Source organism: Eurosta solidaginis, chromosome 4 (genome assembly GCF_040869045.1).
Source record: "Eurosta solidaginis isolate ZX-2024a chromosome 4, ASM4086904v1, whole genome shotgun sequence".
NCBI classification, from domain to species: Eukaryota; Metazoa; Arthropoda; class Insecta; order Diptera; family Tephritidae; genus Eurosta; species Eurosta solidaginis.
The window spans coordinates 91,177,615-91,190,110 of NC_090322.1; the positions used below are offsets into that span (position 1 = coordinate 91,177,615).

The 12,496-nt window shown below is 34.8% G+C and overlaps 1 pseudogene; it reads left to right on the forward strand.

The window, feature by feature from the left end:
- Positions 1-10,689: 10,689 nt before the first annotated feature.
- On the forward strand, positions 10,690-12,202 carry LOC137248607 (regulator of nonsense transcripts 1 homolog; annotated as a pseudogene).
- The last annotated feature ends 294 nt before the right edge of the window (positions 12,203-12,496 follow it).

Consider the following 12,496-nt stretch of genomic DNA (forward strand, 5'->3'; position numbering starts at 1 on the left):
AAAGTCTGGATTTTAATTTTAATTTTGTTGTACCTACATAGACACTCATGCACGGTTAAGAACATTGCTTTTTTCGTTTTGTGGTATTTTTGACTTTGTATTATTAAATAAATATTTTAAAGTATTAGTCGGTCTATGGGCAATTTTTATTGTTTCCTTATTGTAAAATCCGATTTTGCAAGACGCTCGGAGTGTTGAGGTACGTACGTGAGAGATTTGAAAATGACTGACTTTTGTGGTTTTTGTTGACTAATAGCATGGTTTACTCTACTTAATAATTTTTTAATTGCATATGTTGGAAAATCGTTGTTCTTTAAAGTTGAAAATATTTCTTTCTTGATTTCATTGTGGTAAATTTGGTCCGAAGTCTGTAAACAAATGGAAGAAGCAACAACAACACTTAAGGAACAATTGGGCGAAGAAGATTTAAAGCAATTTTACTGAACGAGAATAATGTGGCTAACAAACTAACAACAAAGCTAAAGAAGAAACAAACTACAAAATTTGAGAGACTGCGAACCAAACGAAATATATTCTTTACTCACAACAATAAACAAGAAGATTGGTTTATAAATAATGCAAATGTGCAGTTCCCGAAAGAAGTGAAAGAATTGTTGGCGAAGGGACCAAAATTCGGAGTACCTGTGGAAAACAAAACGTTTCCTCTTTTTCAATACATAGCTGATGGAGTGATTTGGTTCAGACACTTGAAAACAAAGAGCAAATAGATGAGGCGCGGACAAAGCTCTCTCTACTTATTAAAAGCCACTCAACAACAAACAAAAAAAGTGCAATAGATAGTGCAATATCTGATACAGTGGCGCAAACTAGAAAGTTTTTGCAGGAAAATAAAAACATTAGAATTTTGTCATCAGATAAAGGAAATAAAACGGTCGCAATGGAAGCAGAAGATTATAAAAATAAAATGAAGTGTATTTTAAATGATTTGACAACATACAGAATCCAAAGACAAGATCCAACATCGCGATTACAAACAAAGAACAACACTTTAGTCGAAAAACTCTTTAAAATGGAAATTATCACAAAAGCGGAAAAAGGAAACTTAGCACAAACACGGAATTGCCCCCTAGAATCTATGGTCTCCCTAAGATCCATAAGGAAGGAACACCACTGAGACCAATTTGTTCTGCGTCGGATCACCTACGTATGGATTATGCAAATATATTGCAGAAATATTGAAAAACACAACGGCGGCTTCAGTATATAACGTAAAAAACACATTAGAGTTTAAAGATCGAGTAAACGACACAAACATATTTGACAATGAAAAGTTAATTTCCTTTGACGTGGTTTCATTATTTCCCAGTATACCGATACAACTAGCACTTGACGTAATACAAGAGAAATGGACAACGATAAAAGAATTTACGAAGATACCCAAACAATTATTTATGGACATTGTTCAATTTTGTATTAAAGATAACAGATATTTTAAGTTTAATGACAATGTATATACGCAGTTAAAAGGACTGCCAATGGGATCACCTACCTCCCCAATGATAGCGGATATAGTCATGGAAAAATTATTGGAAAAAACGATGGATAAATTGGAGCACAAACCAAGATTACTTACGAAGTATGTTGATGATTTATTTGCTATCGTAGAAGAAAATGAAGTTGAAAATATACTTAACACATTGAACTCTTTCGACAAAAATATAAAATTTGCAGTGGAACTCGAAAAGGATGGAAAATTGGCTTATTTAGATGCAATAGTAAATAGATTAAACAATAAATTAAAGTTAAAGTGGTATAGAAAACCAACATCATCGGGGAGAATTATTAATTATAATTCAAAGCATCCAACATCAATGATATTAAATACAGCAATGGGCTGTATAAAGCGGATGTTACAGACTTCGGACCAAATTTACCAAAATGAAATCAAGAAAGAAATATTTTCAGCTTTAAAGAACAACGATTTTCCAACATACACAATTAAAAATTTTTTAAGTAGAGTAAACGATGCTATTAGTCAACAAAAACCACAAAAGTCAGTCATTTTCAAATCTCTCACGTACGTACCTCAACTCTCCGAGCGTCTTGAAAAATCGGATTGTTACAATAAGGAAAAAATAAAAATTGCCCATAGACCGACTAATACTTTCAAATATTTATTACAAAGTCAAAAATACCACAAAACGAAAAAAGCAATGTTGTGTACCAAATTCCGTGTACAGGAAGTGACAGAGAGCCGTGCAAGAGTGTCTATGTAGGTACAACAAAATTAAAATTAAAATCCAGACTTTCACAACATAAATCGGATTTCAAATATTGTCATACAACTGATAACCCAAAAACAGCACTAATGGCCCATTGTTCATCTAGTGGGCATTCGCCTAATTTCGACGACGCGCAAATTCTCCAACAAGAACAAAATTACAATAAGAGATTTACCCTGGAGATGTTACATATAGTAAACACACCGTCGTATATACGACTGAACTTTAAGAGTGATAGCTCCGACTGCGCGCATATATATAAGCACTTATTAACTTATAAACCGTACCAAACTCCGCGTCACACAGGGCAGACGTGAAAATTAATGTATGTGGAAGAATAATGTATTTTTATTATTATTTTTTAATTAATTAATTTTTTATTATTTTCTTACGTTTTAAGTTTGTTAATTTTGGTTTATTTATGTTTTTATCAACAGTTTTACCCTGAAGACGGTTACCGTGGAGTAACCGAATTATATTGGTTAGAAGAAAAACACTTGTGTTTTATTTTTACGAAAATTGACCTAAAGCCAGCCTAACAACATAGTTTAATAATAAATAAATAAATATTCCAAATAATCTTCCACTTGCAGACGACGAATTTTACGTACCAAAGAAATTTGATTTGTTGCTAGGTACGGACATTTTCTTTAGTCTCTTGGCAGTCGGCCAAATTAAACTTGGAAATAATTTGCAAATCTCGCAAAAAACTCTTTTAGGACGGGTTTTATCGGGCCGATACCAATCAAACAATAATTCGCCTCAACGTATATGTTTATTTTCAGCCAACGATTCTTTGGATGCCAAGATGGAAAAATTATGGAACATTGAGGAAGTTACCAGCAATGCCGAGCCATGGACTCGCGAACAATCAACTCGTAATCAGCTATACAAAACTACTGTTTCGAGAAATCAAACTGGCAAAATCTTGGTAAAACTGCCTTTCAAGGATGATCCCTCCTGCTCCGGCGACTCGTACACCACGACACTAAGGCGCTTCAATTCCCAAGAACGTCGTTTAGAAAAGTTACCCCGTTTGAATGAGCAATACGTGGATTTCTTGGACGAATACGAGCGTCTGGGACATATGACTGTTGTGGATAACCCAAATCTGGAAGAACCACATTTTTTCATCCCACACCATTGTGTCTTGAAGCCCACCAGCGCAACAACAAAACTCCGTGTTGTTTTTGATGCTTCTTGTCGGACCACAATAGAAAAATCTCTCAACGACATTTTAATGTTTGGTCCTACAAATCAAAGTGAGTTAATTCTTCTCCGATTTCGCCTATATAGATTTGCACTTACTGCCGACATAGTCAAGATGTACAGACAAGTCCTTGTGGATGATAATGACAGACGTTTCCAATATATTTTGTGGAGGAGTTCGCCGACAGATGAAATTCGCACGTTTCAGTTGAATACAGTAACGTATCGAATGGCTTCGGCACCGTATCTGGCTATACAAATTTTAGTATATTTGGCTGAGAATCATCAGGATCAGTTTGCACTGAGATCTAGCATCGTTAAATCGTAATTTTATGTACAGTGTAGTCTCTCTTAAACGGACACCTAAGAGACTGCCAAATTTGTCCTCTTATGGGAGGTGTCCGCTTATGAGAAAAGTATTATTGATGAATGTTTAAACAGTTTTATTTCCAAAACAAGAATATTAATACATACAAATAAGACTGAGTTAGGAGGTTCATAAAGCTTTGTTCATAAATTAAAGAATAAAGTTTTGTGTACAAAATATTCAAAATAATTGTACGGAAAGTTATGTTGTGAAGTTTTTTGAACCTTTCTAGCCAGCCGGATGATGCACTAAAATCGTTGTAATTGAGTCTCACTGTAATTTCTTTAGCTTTGCTCCTCATAAGTGTGCCTGACAGAGGAGTCCTCTTATTTCGAGCCTTCACAAACCATTCGTAGCACAATTTATCAATATTAAGGCCTTTGGGCTTCAGCAGACTCCTTTTTCACTCCGGGTTGACGTCAGTGTCCCACAAACTTAATATTTGATCTTTGTTTTTGATAATGCTAGCAGCTTGCGTTTTTCTGATTACCAACTCTCATACACTTAGTTTTTCTTTCTTATGAATTTCAATGGCATTAACTTTGTCTTTAATACTCAATACTACTTTAGGCCATTGATGATAATCATGGTACATTTGTACTTTTTTTGGTACATTTCGCTTCCCGAAAGTACGTTGGTACTACATTGACATATTTGGTACATTTTTGTAAAATACAGCACTACACTTGAAGTCATTTACAAAGCAGCACTGAATGTACAAAAAATTTTTAATTTTTCGAAGAAAATATATAGTTAAGTTGTTTTGTTGCCGAAAGAAAAATAGCATAACTAATTCAAAAATAGTGAACAAATTTTGCATCAATAGAATTAAAGCACAGAAAATAATAACTCAAATAACAGGGCCAGAAAATTTAAATCATTGCGTTTTGTCAGAAGAATTATTACTATCTAATAATAGATGAAACGACTGATATATATATATCAAAAAATTTGGCAATTTCGATTCGAATTTTTGGTAAAAAGTGCATTGATATGAGTAATGATTTTTTGGATTTGATACCTTTGACCGATAGTAGCAGGAGGGTATTTGTAATGCTATTATTAAATCTTTGAAAGACCATTCAAAACCACTTGAAAAAATTATTGGTTTCACTGCCGACAATTCCTCGGTTATGGTGGGAGCAAAAAGCGGAGTGCAAGAAAATTGTTCCAAATTTGTATGTTAATCGATGTGTTTGTCGTATTTTAAATTTATCTTCAAAAGCCGCTTGTGATGTATTTCCCAACAAAAGTTATACATTTTTAAAAGACGTAAACTATAATTTTTGTAACAGCCCCCTTAGGAGGGCAGACTTTCAGAGTTTTCAAGAACATTTCGGTACGCCCCCACAAGGTGGCTTTCTAGACAAACAGTCATAGATAGAACTCTTGAGCAATGGGATGCTCTAAAGTATTATTTTAATCTTTACGAAAAAAAGCAGTAAATAAAATATTAATCGTACATCTAAAATTTTTCAAAGTCCTATTTATAAAGTATATTTTACATTTCTTTCTTATATTTTAAATGTAATAAATAATGTGAATATAGAAATGGAGTCTGAAGATATTCGCATACATTTACCCATTGTCAAATTAAAAATTTTATAAAAAAATTTTATTTAGACTCCAGTCCTATTTGGATGTTAAAAATTGATTCAGACGAAAATCACAACTCCAGATGGAGTTTACTGCAGTGTTAATGTGGATATTATTCTATCAAACACCCTTTTCGAAAAAGATGACGTACAAAGCCTTAAAAAATTTAAGAATTTAAATATATGCAGCTTTTGGGAAGAATTAAAATCAGTTAAAAATAAATTACATGTGCAAATATTTTCCAATATTTATAGAATAGTTCAAGGCATATTGTTGATTCCAAATTCATCCACAAACGTAGAAAGGATATTTTCTATACAAAATATAATTAAAACTAAGTGTACAAATAGAATTCAAACAAACACAGTTTCGAATTTAATAAAAACTAAAGACTTGATGAAATCAACTAACAATAGTTATCATAATATAGATACGAAAAAAAGCTTTTTGTCAACTGAGTTATTTAAAGAACTTAAAGAAGAAGAACTGTTAATGTAGTGATTGAAGCATGAGTTATTAGTATAGATGTAGGCGAAAATTTTTCAACTTTTATACCTGAATCTAAATCTTTTGTATCTAAAATGTTTTTATGAAATGTTTTTGCATTGTATGTAGCTGTTATTTTTTTTTAATATTAATTTAATGTTCCTTACTGGTGCTCAATAAAGAAATGTTTTTATATATGTACATAATTGTACGCTTCAATCGATAAACTTATTTTATTATTTTTACTGGAAAAGTATTTCTTCATAAATCATATTTCCCTGTTATACTACCTTTAATTTGTGTTAGAAAGTTTCCTGACTAAAACAGTTTTTGGATAAAGAAGCAAAATATAGCTCTAGTTTGGTTCAAATTCACATCCGAAGAATTTTGGTACATTTTTGGATGATTTGCAACATTTTTTTCCTTGTTTGGTACAAAATGAAAAAATCGATTTATCATCCTGCTTTAGGCATTGCGATTCACGTACGTACACACACAAGAAGGTACTAACTACGTGTATGCAATAGGTATATAAATTTTTATGTTTTTTGCTGTATTGAAAACAGGTCCGTTTATGAGAGGTGTCCGCTTAAGAGAGGTGTCCGTTAGGAGAGAGTACACTGTGGATGATTTATTGTGTGGCGCAGATAGGTTGAACGAACTTCTTCGAGTAAAGGAAGAGCTGGTAGAGTTATTAGCTTTGGGTGGATTCGAGCTTTCAAAGTGGCACTTAAACTATCATCGACTCAGGCAAGATAACTGTGCGAAAAATCTCAATTTCGACGATTGTGTTACCAGCGCCCTGGGCCTGCGATGGGATCAAACACATGATACTTTCTTGTTTTCGTTCGAACCGAGGAAAGAGCTAATAAATCGAATAAAGAAGCGCTCCATCCTCTCAGTTGCATCATCTTTGTTTTACCCTCTTGGTTTTTTGGATCCTATTGTAATTATATCTAAAATTCTATTACAGGAGATATGGCTACTCAAGTTGTATTGGGATAAATCTGTACCTCAGAACATACAGTACGCTTGGACAGGTTTCCTCACGGACATTTCAGACATATCTCACTCACCGTGCAAAGGTATTGTCTTTCAACGGACACCCAGTCTTTTCAATTATATGGCTTCTGTGATGCATCTATTCGAGCATATGGATGCGCAATATACACGCGCACAGTTACCAAGTCCGGAAGCATTAGCATTCATTTACTCACAGCAAAGTCTAGAGTCGCCCCTGTCAAAAAACAGGATTGCCCAAGCTAGAACTTTGCGGCCCTCTACTTTTAGCTCGCTTATTTTCAAAAATCAAATCACTTCTTCTATGGGCAGATTCACAAGTGGTCTTGCACTGGCTGAAGATGCACTCAATAACGCTTTCTACATTCGTCGGAAATCGGGTTTCGGAAATACAAGAATTAACTACGCAAGCGCATTGAAGGCATGTTCCATCACATAGCAATCCTGCAGACATCGTGTCCAGAGGGTGTACGGTAAAAGAACTCGAAAGCTCGGTTTGGTACACTGGATCAGCATTTTTATATGAAACCATGGAGGTTTGGCCAAAAAACGAAAACAAATGCCTTGGTATGGACATTATAGAAAGCGAAAAACGAAAGTCGGCGTTTAGCACAACTATAAACAATAACCATATTCTTGAAGTCATTAGCCAAAAGAGCTCTTATATTAGTAGCATTCTATTACTCGGTTTGATGTTTCGATTCGTCAATAAACTAAGACCTAATTTTAAATATAATGAACCGGACCTCTATCTTCGCAGGAATTGCAGCATGCCCTTTTTTATATAATTTGGAATTTGCAACAAAAACATTTTCCTAACGATATTAATCTTTTACAGAAAAATTTACCTACAAATGGACAGTTGCGCTATTTGAACCCCTATCTTGAATCGGTCGAAAGATTTGAATTATTGAGAGTTGGTGGGCGGTTCAATCTAGCGAACATTTCAACAGAGAGAAAACACCCATTAATATTCGCTTCTCAAGGCCGTCGGTTCTATGTACCGGAGAGACTCGGGATTTTTCCCGACCAAGGACTGCCATTTCAGTGTAACCCCGTTTAATTTGTTGCGTCGCTCCCACAAATTGTCATCCTCCCTGCAGCTCCTTGCAGCGGGACTGCTCCATATTCTCTTGCTCCGGGAAGGTATCGAACCCAATCCGGGTCCGTCTCCTGACCCCGGTTCCGAGAAATGATTTTGCTGCATCTGTTGGAAAAGAATCTTTTTAGGACGGTCATACTCTTGTCAGTGTGTCTCGTGTAAGTGATGGTTGCATCGGACAGGTTGTTCTGAGCTAGATCCCAAAACCAGACGTCCACGTAACTTCTATAAATCTTTTATGGCTATTTGCTGTTCACACCCTAGGACGTCCCGTAGTCTGCGCCTTAGCGCCCCCCGATACCTTCCAGCAGCCCCGCTGCTCAGCAAGCCACAACAAGCACCCGCTGCTGCTCGCTCGGCCCCACCAACTCACACGGCTGCTCCCACTCATATCTACGATGTCCGTAGTAGAATCGGGAGCAATGCCGAGCATCAGCCCCTGGTAAATTTGTTTGCTGTATTCGAGGTATAGTAGATTTCGATCATATAAAAAATAGTCCCAAACCGGATCGGATTACCAAGAACAATCCCTGTCCTTATTTAAGGTGAAATAGCCTAGCTACGCCAGGGAAAGAGGCCGAAGAGCCCGACAGAAAAAGTACCAAGTTCGAACCCTAAGAGGAGGAAATGGGGAAATATAAAATTGTAGAGTTGGTTGTTTGCTATTCAACGAACGACAGTTACTTAGATGATTGATTTATAGTTGACGCATTTTTCACTACATTTTTTTTGGACTAGTGCGAATTTATGCTGCTATATTCCTGCTTTTGTTTGTTAAGCAAATTTGGATGACGTGATCCATGACGTTATTTCTCATCTCTCGATACGAGTAAAGAAGTCATAGTCTGATCTGACTGTACAAATGTATATCAAGAAGAAAAGAAAAAAAAAAAACAATGTCTAACGGGAAGATCAGGCGATTATTCCGTTTGACCTATATTGAAGGAGGGAAGACATGGAAAACTGGAAAACTCCCGGTAGAAGCAAAGGCTTTGAATGCGTAGGCCAGAAATTAAGAAAGTCAGTTTTTGAGGAGACATTGAAAAGACCACTACGAGAGGCGAAAAACGTCGGACCAAACCCGCGTGCGTTGGAAAGCAACAAAAACCAACTGAAAAGAAAATTTTTGAAAAGTTTTGTGAAAAAAAAACTTTGAAGCACGAAATGGCAAACAAAAATTAAAATTTACAAGCTCTAAACTGAAACTGAGAAGAAAGGTGAAAATCGTGTAGGAATGATGAAAATGACGGTCAATAAAAAACCGTGATTCATCAAATGAAAATGATTAAAGAGGCCAACGTGCACAACTAAATTTAAGAATGTCAACGAAAAATAAAAAAAATCAACACGCGGGTGAAGGAGTAGCTGTAACCTTGGTCCATACTCAGACGCCGAAATTTCCCAACAAACGTCGAGACGGTCGACATAACAGATTTCTGGAAACTTGGCTTTAAGTTAAATAATTTATAAAGATTTTTTTTGTTTCTGAATTTTCTTATGAAAAATAACTAGTGAAGATTAATTGTATAAATAAATTAATTAGGGATGTAACTAGTTTCTTGTTCATTCTTACGATCACTCAGTGGTAATTATGATAATTTATAAAGAAAATTTGTGTACCATAAAACAGGGAGTTAAGGTAATAATCTCGTCGATTTAATTTTCCCGTAATTTGGTTTAATTATATGGTTGGGAATTCCGACAAAGTTCACAAACTCGCATTTTCGGTATAAAATTTTAAGAGTTGATCTCGTAGGTAATACCGAAAATGGCCTCGCCCTCTTAAGTTCGTTAGTACATTTTTTTTTTATAATTAAAACCATTCGATTTACTAGTGATGCCAAAATATGTATTCTAACATGTTGCAAGTGTAATTTCAAAATAATTTTAGCACTAGCAGACAAGGTCGCTAGACATCATACATCGAACTTACAACATTCCCGTCATCGTCGCTGAGCTCACCGTAGCATCGATGGAGATCAAGTAAGTAGAAAAAAAAAATTATACTTCAATATTGTATATTTTTTAGTAGAAACATTTCTCGACGTGTTAGACTTGGCACATATTTTTCATTTTATTGGTAATAATTAGGTGAAAATATCCCTTTTTGTCTTTACATTTTGAACCGCGATTTGAAATCTAAGTTTGATTGCGTTTGAATAGTTAACACACTCACAACCTGTTTTATTACCGTGGACGAGTTCGTTTCTTAAATCATTTCGTTTGCATATTTTCTCTTTGGCACAAGTTCGTGTCTTTAGTCGTTACGTATATTTATTTTACTTTAGCGCAAAAATCGAGTTGATAACTCAAAACAAAGCCCATATATTGAAGAGGATTTGCGAATAATAGGATTTCCCAAGTAAACTTACGAATGTTTGAAATTAATATTTATATAATTAGGTATAAAGCTATTACAATAAACGGACCAAACCATAGAGAGCTCGTATATCTGAATAATAAATATATATCGATTAATTACATATCTTTTAGTCTTAGGTAGTATTAATTGGCTTTTGAATAAATTGTTAAATATATATAAAAACTGAGAATAGGATGGATCTATTTTTTGTTATATTCTTACATACAAACTCGCTGATCGAATAATGTTAGTTATTACTTTTATTTCAATAAATGTATGAAATTATAGTAGTCTAAAAGAAAAAATGGATTTTGAATTCTTTCACTTTGATGACGAAATGCAGGGAAAGGTTAGTGTACCAGGTTTAAGTATTTTTCTGGGTTAATGTGCATAAAGTCAAGGTACATTAACAGGTTGGGTGGGTAGAGACCAGGAGGGAAAATTCCATCTTTCCAATCGCTCCATCGCTGGTTGCAATGACCCTTTTTGATTCCGCTTTTGTTATACATTTTTTGTTTCGCTGCTTGAGTTTCGCTGGTTTTTTTTTGTGTTGTATTTTTATCTCCGTTCATGAGGTAATAGTGATGGAACGATATTTCGCTATTGGTGATTGCATCGCCGCTATTCACAAATCGCTAATAGCTATAGCTATTGCAATCCAAATATATCGGTGATTGGCGATTTTCCTTCATTCGATTCTTTTGAATGACAATCACCTCTGGCAGAATATCGCTAATAGCAATTGGCGATTTTCCTTCAGCATGAAATTCTAATACTAATAGTGATGCGGGGATGCAATCATCGATAGTGAAATATCGTTCATCACTACTCGTCTGTGTGCTTTACTTTCCGATTGAGTAAAAAAGTTTATTGGATACAAAAAGGAATAATTTTCTCGAAAATTGGAAAAAATATACTTTTACAAAAGTTTGCCAGCTATTATCGAAAAATGGGGATAGTTGTCTTAAGAACTGCACAACGAAAACAATATCTCAAGAGATAGTGGTAAATAAGGGCGAAAAAGTGTGCTTTTTGTGCAGAGAAATTGTGGAAACGGCGAACGGAACAAAGCAAAGTTGTGCAACAACAATTTCGACGACGAAGTGATGTGCAATAATTGCAAAAAATGGTTTTTCAATGGGCGTGGAAGCACATCTGGATCCCAAATTGTTAATCTTTCGGTGAGAGCTAAACATAGGGAAGTCACCCTACATTCTGAAGGTCCACTTGGAGAAACAGTATTAAAATGTTACTCGTGTGGCGTACGTAATGTATTTGTATTAGGATTCATTCCAGCACAGGCTGATTCTATTGTAGTGTTGTTAAGCCGGTAAGCTGAAAATGGAGTGAATATTAAAAGGTGTATTTAAATAAATAAATTTAAATTTTATTCAATCATGTGCAGCGCAAAACTCTTGGAAAGATATGAATTGGGATGAAGAACAAAGGAAGCTACTTATAACTGATCGTTCGTTTTTGCCGTGGCTGGTTAAGGTCCTACCGAACAAGAGCAGTGGCGTGCATGACAAATATCAGCAGCACAAATAAACAAATTAGAGGAATTATGGAACGAAAATATTGATGCAACATTTCAGGATTTAGAGAAGCCAGGTATAGATACTGAACCATCACAAGTGCTATTGCGGTATGAAGATGGTTATCAATACGAGAAAGTTTTTGGTCCACTTGTGCGCCTAGAAACAGATAAAAAATTAAAAGAATCGCAAACACAGGAAGGTATAGAAATAAGATGGGACGTTGGCCTAAACAAAAAAACAATAGCATATTTTACGCTTGCTAAAACTGATTCGGACATGAAACTAATGCATGTGTTATTCATAAGTTAATACTTCTAGGCTATAGCCTTAAAAGTTTTATAAAATTTGTGTTTTTGATGGAAAAATAAAAGAATTATAGAAACATATATCACTCGTTTTATTGTAAACAGATTAACTAAAAATTTAATTTTTTTGGGATAATGCAATTCAAGCTTTGTCATATGGTTTGTATATGGTTGAATTCTCCGGCTAATTTCTAGGGCACTGAAGTGGGTGGCTAATTTTCTGCTAAAGAATATTTTTATAATAGTTTGAAGAATTTGCTACAGTTTT